Raw genomic sequence first — 13896 nt, 5'->3', positions numbered from 1 at the left:
ATACATCAAATTTCAAATCAGAAAATCTTCCAGCATACTCAACCAATTAGCATGATATAAATAGCAATGGACTTAGCAATGAACATTCTACCAGAAACACAACATGGTTTGGAGAAAAAGGATGGTCGAAAAACTTACTTGTCTTTGAGAACTCAATGAAACAGTGTCGTTTGGAGTGATATAAGCTGAAACAGAAGAAGATAATGCTTGGTAGTGAAGGATCCTTGAAGCTAATCAACTCAAGAATGCTTGGAACTCCTCAGATCTCCTTTCACCATTGTCATGCTCTTTGAAAACAGAACAAGGAAGGGGCTGTGCAGATGATGATTGATGATTCACAATGCTTCACAAAGTTGTCCAGGTGATAGAAGAAGCAAGAACAGCTCGGGCTCTTTGAAGGTTTTGAGTAGAAATTGCCAATATGCAAAAATGCAAGAGAGGAGAGAATGAATGTTTCTGTGCGTGTATGGTGATCGCTCGACTGTGTGAGTCGAGAATGGGATACAAACTGCAAGTGCACAGTTCTATCGCGTAGTTTTAAAAGATATCGATCCCACAGGGACTTATGAATCGATATACCGTTATCTAAGGTCACTACGTAAATCTAAGGTGAAAATGTTTGATTGTTTGGGGAAAAACTAAGAGCTAAACTAATATCTAGGTTGAATATCAATAAAACGGATATCGGTATGTAGTTCGTCAAAACTAGGGAATCAATTCCTTGTCGGTCTCTCGGTTTTAAAATAAATCGTTTCGATTAACTTTATTGGTTAAAGGTTTTATCTCAAACTCTCGCTCTGTTGAATAAACCATGATTTTATATTAATGTTGCTGTCACTTATAATTAAGTCAAAAACCATATTTTGAAAACAATAAAGTTGCAGAAACTCTTTTTAAGAAAATACTGACCGTTTTAAACACCCTTATCTCAAACTTTCGCTCTGTTGACTTAGGTTATACGATTAAATCCAAATGCTTAACTCTCGTCCTCACATTCAATCTTTAAAAATACTTTTTGAAAAAAAGTCAGAATTTAATTAATTCTAAAACTTGCTCTCGCCCTGAGATAGACTTAATGACTAACTTACACTGTCCAGTTAAAACCTCAAACTCTCGCTCTGTTGGTTTCAACTTCTTTATGTCTTTTACTTTTGTAAAAAATCTTGTTATTAAACCTGTAAGTTAAGACCATAAAAAGATTGATTCTAATTTTAAGTTTGAATAGACCGACTGAGTCTTGACCCCTCTTTCTGCTTACTTTACATACCGATACCTAGGCAAATTAGCCAGACATGCTAACTAAATAATAATTATTATCATGCATACACAGACTCATTTCAGGCAGGCAATGTAAATAAACAGTAGAATAAAACATTAAAAATTAAATAACGATTAAAGAACCTGAATGCGTAATACAATGGTCTTGAACACTCCACCACAAGCCGGTAGGATTTGTTCTTGGATTCTTCAATTAAACAGTAAAATAAATCAAGGAAATAAAAAACTCGAATATAACGTAAGGTTAAATCCGGTATAAAGTTGCACAGTAGTTTCCGGTGTAGAAACTACTACGCGAAAAATATCTAAAAGCTAAGAACGGGGGAAAATAAATTGCAAGGGAAAAAGAAAATAAAGCTTGCAAAATAAAATAAATAAAGTGAACGATGCTGGAAAGGAAGAAAAATAGGCAAAGGCGTGAAAAGTAAATTTGGCAGAGCTTCCGCAAAACTGAGCGTGCAAAAACTGTGTGTTTTTTTTGGTTTGTGAGATGGCTATTTATAATAGCCTTGGTAACTGCATTCCGTTTCTCCCATTCTTCAGCGTGGCTATATCCACGGCGTGCATATAGGAGACCAACTCCTTAACGTTATTCTTCAAGTCTTTCTGAGGGCGATACTTGCGCCAAAAAGTAGTGGAGTTGTGTGACGCTCGTCACGCTATGTGTGACGTCCGTCACAAGTCTGTTTTGCGTGACGCTCGTCACGCACCCTGTGACGTCCGTCACAGGCACAGCGTTGATGACTTGTGCGCTTTGGGCTGGGCTTTGGCATTTGGTTCCTTTTCTCTCCTTTTTGTTCCTTTTTACACCTCCTTTTCTTCCCTTTTTCACTTTTGCTTCAAAATGGGTACCTGATATAAATAGAAGAGAAATACTGCATAATATCTGATAAAATGGAATAAATTAAAGTAAATGATAATATAATCTAATTAAATTGAGTCTTAAAATGTGATATAATTTCGCGTTATCAAACTCCCCCATACTTAAATCTTTGCTTGTCCTCAAGCAAAATTCAGTATAGTAAAAGTTTTAGCCAGATGAAATTTTAAAGCACACATCAATTCGTACTAGGTTGCCAATGGATTTTTGTTTAGGAGGACTTGAGTTTAATCTCGACATCAACAACTACCGTCACAACTTAGATAACCCTACCTTATGCCAATCAGTTCAAGTACCCTATGATAGCTATCCTGGTTCCTTTTGTCTTATTTTGCCCGTTTTCATTCTAGCGAAATCACATTAAGCCCTTTATCCTTTCGCGCACATAGTGGAGTAACCGGTTAGTGACTATGATCCTCTTTTAGCTAGAAGTTCTGGTACATAAGTCGGATAACTTCATTATTCAGCCCATTGCAAATTGCGGGGGATCGAACCGTAGTCCGCCCTACCAAGTTCAGTACCAGATTCCTACTGAACCAACTCATAATGGATCTTTCATATTGTGCTTTTACATGATCTGCAACCTTTAGATTAAATGATCCGGTAAGGATCACCTAATTTGATTAGTGCATTTCTTGATATATTTATGTATCTTAGGTTACTTTGGGGATCATTCACTTATATTCATCGGCTCTCCACGTAGTTTGCTATTAAGATGGTGCTGACTTCTGTATAAACTACTTGGGGTTGCCATAGAACTAAAAGTTCAAGGAATCGGTATAATAGGTACTTATCCTGATCTAACATATTGAGGTTCTCAGAGCGTTGTTATGGTAATGATTTTGTTTTGATTTCACTCAAATTTTATAAAGTAAGCAACCTTTATACTTATTGGGTGTGTTAAAATTTTTGTTATGGCTCAAGAAAGTTGAGGGAAATAGATAATAGAAAATTTTTTCACATTCAGGACTTAACTTAAAAAAATATTTTGTTTTTTTTTTTTTTTTGTTTTTTTTTGTTTTTTTTATAGGGAAATAACAATGAAAAGGGGGAGTACATACTTGAAACAAAGATGAGAATGGAAAGAATAATGTTTCCCCCCCATACTTGAACTAAACATTGTCCTCGATGTTTGAAAGGAAAGAAATACAAAATGGAAAGGAAAAAGAAAAATACAACTAAGGCTGCCTTCCACCTCTGGTTCTTGGTCCTGGTGATCTTTGACGTATGTCTAAGCTGTCGAATCTGCTAAACAACTCAGTAAACCGCTGGTCGGTTATGGCATTCCGAGCATCCTGTTGCTGTTGCATTTGACGCATCATCTGCATCATATCTGCATTCTGTGCCTGCATTCCATCGATAGCATCCATAATGTCGTCGTTGGTCGCAGGTCGTCTTCGTCGACGACGTTGGGAGGATGGGCCGGCTGCATTACTGGAAGGGTTGAGCGGGACTGATTGTTGTGTTGGCGGATGATCACCTTGTTCCATTTCTTCAAACTCATCTGTTTGCTGGTTTGTTTGTGAAGGCTCGGTGATTTCAGGAGCGCTAAGATCGTAGAGGTGGCGGTCCGGGTTTGTGACATCGGTTAGGGTGGTATTGGGTAGCACAACACTTGGGACTGCTTGGTTGTTCACCATCAGATAATAGCCTACGCCTACTCTGTTTTTAATCAGGCGGCTGGAGCGACAATAGCTGATATCCATAGACAGGGGTGGTAGGGATTCTAAAGTTTGGAGTTTATCCCCTAGGTTCAGGCCAAGTGCTATGGAGGTTATTAATCCACCAATTATGAATGGTTGCCGGCCTCTAGCACATAAGGTGCGGATATGATGAAAGAGAAAAGAGGCGGCGTTTACCTTAGTATCCGATTCGAAAACGCACTGGAGGAAAAAGAGTTCTTTTGAGTTGACCTTACTGTTGTTTGGTCTTCCAAAGAGTGTGTTTTGCAGGATACGGAGAAAATAACGGATGGTGGGGTTATGGATGTGGGAGAGAAGGAGTTCTTCCCAGTTGTAGGTATTTATACCGGAAATTTTCTTAAAAAGGTCGAAAACTAGAACTGTGTTCCAGTTTGAGGTTGGAGGGATTCTGGCATGGAGCAGACCTTCTGTGGGAAATTGCAGCATGGCACTCAATTGGCGTTGGGTTAGAGAGTACTCGGTGTTAAACATACGGAAGGTTGCTGTACCGGTTAGAAATTCACCTTCACCGGCGGGAGTGGTGTAGTTGTAAGAACTTAGGAATTCTAAGGTTAGGGAAGGATAGGTGGGTTGGTTATGGGTGCAAAGGAAGGTTAAATCGGCTCTACGGAGCATCCACTCGATACCTTGGAGTAAGCCCAATTGTTGTAAACAAGTTAAATCGGGGTACCTGGTGGAAGCGACGCCTCGCTGTTGGAAGCGCTCGAATTGCTCCTGCTGATAGTTGTCATCTCCGGATCGGAAGATGATATTTCCGAAATTTTGATTTCCCGCCATTGTGATGAGTTTTTGAATGAGTGATTTGGAAAGGAAAAGAAGTGTATATTTGATATGAGAGAATTGTTTGTGGTGAAAGAAGGAGGTTTGGAGGGTATTTATAGGAGAAAAAATGTTGGAGGTGAAAAGAAAGAGTGGTTGAAAAGTAATTAAATGTGGTAAATGAAAAATGAATGGGGAATGTAAAAAGGTAAGGGGTGTAACGTTCGTCTCCAACGGCTCCCTAACGTTCACACGTCTGAGGGGCGTTACGCTCGTCACAAAGCTGTGACGCTCGTAACAGGCACTAAGTGTGCCGTCCGTTATGGGTGGTGTGACGCTCGTCACACTTCCTTTTTGGAAAGGCTTAGTAGCGCTTCACAGAATCACTTTGGTAGCGCAATTTAATGTTTTATTTAGCTTATGGTTATTTTTAGTCTGCAATTTTAATGCACTGTGCACGTTACTTGCTTTGTATAATAATAATAGGTAACAACAGTAGAACGTAACAGGCATTTGCATAATGAAATTAACTAAACAGCTTCAATAAAAAGGATCATAATGTATTACAGGAAGGGAAAATAATAAAATGAAATAGAAATAAACATGAATTCAAATAACATTAATGAAAAAAATCTAGCCTAAAACTAAATAACTTAGAAAGGAAAAATAACTAAATTCCATCTATCTTCGGATCTCCGGCCGGAGGAGTAAAAGAGTTAACATGATGCCGTAACATACGTAACTGACTTGCCGTACTGCTCATGTGTTCTAGGACTGCAAGTCTCAAGCTGTGGAAATCTTCCCTGAGGGCGTTTTGTTCTGACATCAAAGCTTCAATGACGGTTTTAATATCTGTTCCTGGCATATGATGTCGGAGATCAGGCATGGCTGATTCTTCGGTCAGGACAGGCTGAGGAGGAGGATCAATATCATGGTAGCCGGATGGAGTCTGAGGGTCAGATTCAGCAAGAGAGATATGGTCAACATAGTGCTCATAGTCATCACAAATCTCATAATCCTGGATGGATTCAGTGGATCCAGCAGGAGTTGGGGTTTCATTCAGGTTATAGAGCCAGTTCCTTTGGTTATGAACACTAGTCCTAGGATCGGGCAGGGTGAATAGGCAGAGAACCTGGTTATCAATAACAAGCTCAAACTCATCAGACCCTATGTTTGCTATAAACATAGTGTTGAAGAGGAAAGGTATACTCATAGTGGTAATGCCACAAAAAGGGTTCAGGTCAAGCATAGGCTGACGTAATCCAATAGCATTACCTATCATAGTTATCAGGCCGCCTATTCTAATGGGTGCTCGCTCACCCTGGATAAGGTGGTCCAAATTAGCTAACATAAAAGTAGCACCGTTTACTGGACGGTTCTGGGAAGCACAAAATATGATGAAGAGTTCATCACGTGAAACTGAAGTACTATTTGGCTTTTTCCCAAATAAAGTGTGGGTCAGGATCTTATGGAAATAGCGAAAAGTCGGGTTATGTATGTTTCCAGAGAGAAACTCATGTTCTTCGGGCTCATCATTTCCAGTCAGCTTACCCCAAAAGTGTTCAAGCTCTCTATATTCAAAAAGTTCTTCCTGGCTTATAGTGAATGTATCAAAGGAGGTAGGAAAACCCAAAAGGTTGGTGAAGTCTCTAATATTAAATTGGTACTCCATATTGAACATTCTGAACTGGATAAAACCTCTGGTAATTCCTTTTCCATGGCTAGGTAGATAGATTAATGAACTAAGGAATTCTAGTGTGAGCCTCCGGTAGGTGGTGAAATGTCTCAGGATAGGGGAGGTCTCCCATCCTATCTGATTCAGCAAAAACAGGACACTCTGTCTCAGTCCAAGGGCAGTCATAGCCCAATCATCAGCATATAAACTAGGTAGCATCTCTCTAGTGGCTAGTTCTTCAAACCTTCGTTTCTGAGCCATTCCTCTGAACTTGATACCCATACGATCAAAATGTCCCATCTGGTTAGTGTTAACTAGAGAAAAGAAAACATGAATTTTAAGTCAGGATTTGGCCAAATGCCGAAAGAAGAAAAGAATTATTATGATTATATATAGATATATATATATATATATATTTTTTTTTTGAATAAATCAATAATGAATACTAAATAGAAATTAAAAGAATAATTAAGAGAAAAATAGAGAAATGATAATAATAATAGAATAATAAAATAACAGATTAATTTGTGGGTTGTCTCCCACTAAGCGCTTTGTTTAAATGTCGCAAGCTCGACAAAGAAATTGTTAAATATTGTCTATGAGTCCTGGGGGCGTTTCGTCTAAGTGTAGAATTTGCGAATCCTTGTTGGTTTCCGCATAGTGATAATGTTTCAGACGTTGCCCGTTTACGGTGAACGGTTCTGTAGATTGTCCTTTAATTTCTACCGCTCCACTGGGAAAGATTTTAGTGATATGGAAAGGTCCTGACCATCTGGATCGTAGTTTTCCCGGGAATAATTTTAGTCTGGAGTTAAATAAGAGTACTGCGTCGCCTTGCTTGAAGATTTTTCTTGATATACGCTTATCATGCCATTATTTTGTTCTTTCTTTATAGATTTTGGCATTTTCATAGGCGTCTCTTCTGAGTTCCTCTAATTCGTTTATGTCAAGGATTCTCTTTTCACCGGCGGCTTTATAATTCAAATTTAGATTTCTAATAGCCCAATAGGCTTTGTGTTCTAATTCTACCGGGAGGTGACAGGATTTTCCATAAATGAGCTTAAATGGGGTCGTCCCTATGGGAGTTTTATAAGCAGTTCGGTATGCCCATAAAGCTTCTGGTAATTTCAATGACCAATCTTTCCTTGAAGTGGCGACCGTTTTTTCTAGTATTTGCTTGATTTCTCTGTTAGATACTTCCACTTGTCCACTGGTTTGAGGGTGGTAAGGTGTTGCTATCCTATGTCTCACTCCGTATTTAAGTAGTAGTTTTTCGAGTACCTTGGATATAAAGTGCGATCCACCATCACTGACTACTATCCTTGGGATGCCAAATCTCGGAAATATAATATTTTTAAAGAGTCTAGTTACTACTCGGGTGTCATTAGTTGGAGAAGCTATAGCTTCGATCCACTTTGATACGTAGTCAACTGCCACGAGTATGTATTTGTTACCGAAAGAGGATGGAAATGGTCCCATGAAGTCTATTCCCCACACGTCAAAAATCTCTACTTCCAAAATACCATTTTGTGGCATCTCGTCACGTCTAGATATGTTTCCCGTGCGTTGACATCTGTCACACTCCTTAATAGCCGCATGTACGTCCTTCCATACGGTTGGCCAATAAAAGCCAGCTTGTAGGATTTTAGAGCAGGTCTTGGATGTACTTGTGTGTCCACCATAAGGCGCGGAGTGACAGTGTTGGATTATATTTTCTACCTCTTCTTCGGGTACACATCGACGGAAAATACCATCGGGGCCTCTTTTGAAAAGTAAGGGATCATCCCAGTAATAGTGTTTTATGTCGTGGAAGAATCTTTTCTTCTGCTGGTAAGATAAAGTAGGTGGAACTATTCCGGCAGCTAAATAATTGACTAGATCAGCGTACCATGGTATAACAGATATAGCTAAGGTGGTTTCTACTTGCATGTCGGAGTTGTTCTCTTCCAAAGTAGCTATGAGTTTGTCATACGAGAAATCATCATTAATGGATGTTCTTTCTGGTTCAAGGTTCTCAAGTCTAGAGAGGTGGTCTGCTACTACGTTCTCAGTTCCTTTCTTGTCCTTGATTTCTAGGTCGAATTCTTGTAGTAACAAGATCCATCTTAGGAGTCTAGGTTTAGCATCCTTTTTTGTTAGAAGGTACCTGATAGCAGCGTGATCAGTGTAAATTATTATTTTGGCTCCTACCAAGTAAGAACGAAATTTATCTAGCGCAAATACTACTGCTAGGAGTTCTTTCTCGGTTGTGGCATAATTCATCTGTGCTTCATCCAGGGTTCTGCTAGCGTAATATATAACATGAAGCTTTTTATCCTTTCTTTGTCCTAAAACAGCACCTACAGCATAATCACTGGCATCGCACATTATTTCGAATGGTTCATTCCAGTCTGGTGTCTGCATAATGGGTGCGGAGATCAATGCTTGTTTAAGAGTTTGAAATGCTTTTAAACAGTTATCGTCGAATATGAATTCAGCATCTTTCATTAATAGTCCGGTTAAGGGTTTAGTTATCTTAGAGAAGTCTTTGATGAATCGTCGGTAGAAACCGGCGTGTCCTAAAAAGCTTCGTACTTCTCTCACGGTTCTTGGGGGTTGAAGATTTTCGATTACCTCTATTTTGGCTTTGTCTACTTCAATTCCTCTGTTCGAGATGATGTGTCCTAAAACAATTCCTTCTTGTACCATAAAGTGGCACTTTTCCCAATTAAGTATTAAGTTTACTTTTACACATCGTTCAAGAACTCTTTCCAGGTTTTCAAGGCATTCTTCGAAACTTTGTCCGTATACAGAAAAGTCATCCATGAATACTTCCATGATGTTTTCGAGAAAGTCGGCGAAAATCGCCATCATGCATCTTTGAAAAGTTGCAGGGGCATTACACAGACCAAACGGCATTCGTCTATACGCGAAGGTACCAAAAGGGCATGTGAATGTTGTCTTTTCTTGGTCATCAGGGTGAATTGGTATTTGAAAGAAGCCTGAATAACCGTCCAAATAACAGAAATGTGAATGTTTTGCTAATCGTTCTAACATTTGGTCAATGAATGGTAAAGGGAAATGATCTTTTCGGGTTGCTTTGTTTAGTTTCCTATAGTCAATGCACATTCTCCATCCCGATTCGATTCGTTTAGTTATAGTTTCTCCTTTTTCGTTTTCAATAACGGTTATGCCTCCTTTCTTTGGTACAACGTGTACAGGACTGACCCATTTGCTATCAGATATAGGATATATAATACCTGCTTCCAATAACTTGGTTATTTCTTTCTTTACTACCTCACTTAGGATCGGATTTAGTCTTCTCTGGTGTTCCCTAGAGGTTTTACCGTCTTCTTCTAACATGATGCGATGCATACAAATAGAAGGGCTTATTCCTTTAAGATCGGTTATGTGGTATCCTAGTGCGGTTGGATATTTTCTTAAGATATGTAGGAGTTTTTCTGTTTCGAGTCTTCCTAGATCTGCATTGACTATCACAGGTCGTTCAAGTTCTAAGTCTAGGAATTCATATCTCAGATTTTTGGGAAGTGTTTTCAAATCAGGGGTTGGTTTGTTAAGACACTGCGTAGGATCTGGTGTTATTGCTAAGCATTGTTTAGATTTGTCTTCTAAAAGATAGTCTGATGATTTGTCTTCTCCTGACTCTGCTTCTTTTATGCATTCATCGATGATATCCATGAAGTAACATGTATCTTCTATTGCAGGTGCTTTCAAGAATTTGGAAAGAATGAATTCAATTTTCTCTTCACCTACTTCGAAGGTGAGTCTTCCTCGTTTTACGTCTATGATTGCACCGGCAGTTGCTAAGAATGGTCTTCCTAGTATAATAGGTGTAGTATCATCTTCTCTAATGTCCATAATTGTGAAGTCAGTGGGGATGTAAAACTGACCTATGCGTACGGGAACGTTTTCAAGGATTCCTACAGGATATTTGATGGAACGATCCGCTAGTTGTACAGACATCTTGGTCGGTCTTAATTCTCCCATTTCCAGTCTCTTACATATGGATAAAGGCATAACGCTAATTCCGGCTCCTAAATCGCATAAGGCTTTGTCGATGACAAATTTTCCTATGTGACAGGGTATAGAGAAGCTACCCGGATCCTTGAGTTTAGGGGGCATGTTTTGGATTATAGCGCTACATTCGGCAGGAAGTGTAACGGTTTCGCTATCCTCAAGTTTCCTTTTATTAGAAAGAATTTCTTTTAAGAATTTAGCATATGAGGGCATCTGCGTAATAGCTTCGGTAAATGGAATTGTAACGTTTAATTGCTTAAGGAGATCGACAAATTTTCTAAATTGGCCTACATCTTTGGTTTTAACAAGCCTTTGAGGGTAAGGTATAGGTGGTTTGTAAGGTGGTGGAGGTACATAAGGTTCCTTCTTTTCTAGGGTTTCCTTATTACTCTCTTCCTTTTCCTTAGGTTCACTTTCCTCAGTAGATTTCTTAGGGTTTTGGTTTTCTATCCTTGGATCAGACGGTCCTTCCACTTCCGTTCCACTTCTTAATATAATTGCATGAGCTTGGCTTCTCGGATTAGGTTGGGGCTGTCCAGGGAATGTACCAGTTGGTGCAGCAGTAGGTGCTTGTTGTTGAGCTACTTGAGATATTTGTGTTTCCAGCATTTTGTTATGGGTAGCCAAGGCATCTACTTTGCTTGCTAGTTGTTTAAGTTGTTCGCCAGTGTGTATGTTCTGGTTTAAGAAATCTTTATTGGTTTGTTGTTGGGAAGCTATAAAGTTTTCCATCATGATTTCCAAGTTGGATTTTCTAGGGGTATTATTGTTAGGATTTGGTTTCTGATATCCCGGAGGTATAGATGGGGTTTGATTCGGAGACTGTCCAGGTGCGTATAAAGCATTATTACTCTTATATGAAAAGTTTGGATGGTTCTTCCAATTTGGGTTATAGGTATTCGAATAGGGGCTTCCTTGAGCATAGTTTACTTGCTCTGTTTGGATTCCAGTTAAGAGTTGACATTCCGCAGGAGTGTGGCCTTGGATTCCACAGACCTCGCAATTCCGAGTTATAGCAACCACGGCGGTTGGTGGTGATACGTTTAAACTTTCAATTTTCTGGACCAAAGCATCCACTTTTGCATTAACGTGATCAAGGTTACTTATCTCGTACATGCCAGTTTTCGGTTGAGGTTTTTCCACTGTTGTTCGTTCGGCTCCCCACTGATAGTGGTTTTGGGCCATGCTCTCGATAAGCTGGTAAGCATCAGCATAAGGTTTGTTCATTAGTGCACCACCTGCAGCGGCGTCTATTGTTAACCTTGTATTGTATAAGAGACCATTATAAAATGTGTGAATTACTAACCAGTCTTCCAAACCATGGTGTGGGCAAAGTCTCATCATGTCTTTGTATCTTTCCCATGCTTCGAAAAGAGACTCGTTGTCTTTCTGTTTAAATCCGTTTATCTGGGCTCTTAACATAGCTGTTTTGCTTGGCGGAAAATATCGGGCAAGAAAAACTTTCTTCAACTCGTTCCATGTGGTGACTGAGTTGGAAGGGAGAGATTGAAGCCATCTTCTAGCGCTATCTCTTAATGAGAAAGGGAAAAGACGAAGTCGAATTGCCTCTGAAGTGACACCATTAGCTTTAACAGTATCAGCATATTGAACAAATACGGATAAATGAAGGTTTGGATCTTCGGTAAGATTTCCAGAGAATTGGTTCTGTTGCACAGCCTGCAACAGTGAAGGTTTAAGTTCAAAGTTGTTTGCTTCGATTGCGGGAGGAGCAATACTTGAATGCGGTTCATCTTGCGATGGAGCGGCGTAATCTCTAAGGGCACGAGCTGGTTCTGCCATCTCGGTTAAAGAAGGAAAAATGTTTTTGATATCAGGAAGGTTTATAGGAGGGAGATTGTTTTCAGCACGATATTCCCGAATTCGTCGTAAGACTCGGAGATATAGTTCGATATCGTTGATTCGTAAATAGAGCGGTTCGCCTTGAGAGCGAGTGCGTGGCATACAAATCAACGAAAGAAAGAATAGAAGGAAAAAGAAACCTTAGTCTCTACAGCGTAACGGAAGAGTTACGATATCGATTGAATAAAAGTCCCCGGCAACGGCGCCAAAAACTTGATCGCTCGACTGTGTGAGTCGAGAATGGGATACAAACTGCAAGTGCACAGTTCTATCGCGTAGTTTTAAAAGATATCGATCCCACAGGGACTTATGAATCGATATACCGTTATCTAAGGTCACTACGTAAATCTAAGGTGAAAATGTTTGATTGTTTGGGGAAAAACTAAGAGCTAAACTAATATCTAGGTTGAATATCAATAAAACGGATATCGGTATGTAGTTCGTCAAAACTAGGGAATCAATTCCTTGTCGGTCTCTCGGTTTTAAAATAAATCGTTTCGATTAACTTTATTGGTTAAAGGTTTTATCTCAAACTCTCGCTCTGTTGAATAAACCATGATTTTATATTAATGTTGCTGTCACTTATAATTAAGTCAAAAACCATATTTTGAAAACAATAAAGTTGCAGAAACTCTTTTTAAGAAAATACTGACCGTTTTAAACACCCTTATCTCAAACTTTCGCTCTGTTGACTTAGGTTATACGATTAAATCCAAATGCTTAACTCTCGTCCTCACATTCAATCTTTAAAAATACTTTTTGAAAAAAAGTCAGAATTTAATTAATTCTAAAACTTGCTCTCGCCCTGAGATAGACTTAATGACTAACTTACACTGTCCAGTTAAAACCTCAAACTCTCGCTCTGTTGGTTTCAACTTCTTTATGTCTTTTACTTTTGTAAAAAATCTTGTTATTAAACCTGTAAGTTAAGACCATAAAAAGATTGATTCTAATTTTAAGTTTGAATAGACCGACTGAGTCTTGACCCCTCTTTCTGCTTACTTTACATACCGATACCTAGGCAAATTAGCCAGACATGCTAACTAAATAATAATTATTATCATGCATACACAGACTCATTTCAGGCAGGCAATGTAAATAAACAGTAGAATAAAACATTAAAAATTAAATAACGATTAAAGAACCTGAATGCGTAATACAATGGTCTTGAACACTCCACCACAAGCCGGTAGGATTTGTTCTTGGATTCTTCAATTAAACAGTAAAATAAATCAAGGAAATAAAAAACTCGAATATAACGTAAGGTTAAATCCGGTATAAAGTTGCACAGTAGTTTCCGGTGTAGAAACTACTACGCGAAAAATATCTAAAAGCTAAGAACGGGGGAAAATAAATTGCAAGGGAAAAAGAAAATAAAGCTTGCAAAATAAAATAAATAAAGTGAACGATGCTGGAAAGGAAGAAAAATAGGCAAAGGCGTGAAAAGTAAATTTGGCAGAGCTTCCGCAAAACTGAGCGTGCAAAAACTGTGTGTTTTTTTTGGTTTGTGAGATGGCTATTTATAATAGCCTTGGTAACTGCATTCCGTTTCTCCCATTCTTCAGCGTGGCTATATCCACGGCGTGCATATAGGAGACCAACTCCTTAACGTTATTCTTCAAGTCTTTCTGAGGGCGATACTTGCGCCAAAAAGGTAGTGGAGTTGTGTGACGCTCGTCACGCTATGTGTGACGTCCGTCACAAGTCTGTTTTGCGTGACGCTC

At 39.0% G+C, this 13896-nt stretch overlaps 1 pseudogene; it reads left to right on the top strand.

Moving 5' to 3' along the window:
• Positions 1 to 11627: 11627 nt before the first annotated feature.
• LOC127099012 (uncharacterized) lies at positions 11628 to 11727 on the top strand (annotated as a pseudogene).
• The last annotated feature ends 2169 nt before the right edge of the window (positions 11728 to 13896 follow it).

The sequence above is a fragment of the Lathyrus oleraceus genome, chromosome 6, assembly GCF_024323335.1.
Source record: "Lathyrus oleraceus cultivar Zhongwan6 chromosome 6, CAAS_Psat_ZW6_1.0, whole genome shotgun sequence".
NCBI lineage: Eukaryota > Viridiplantae > Streptophyta > Magnoliopsida > Fabales > Fabaceae > Lathyrus > Lathyrus oleraceus.
This window is presented reverse-complemented; position numbering and strand designations above follow the sequence as displayed.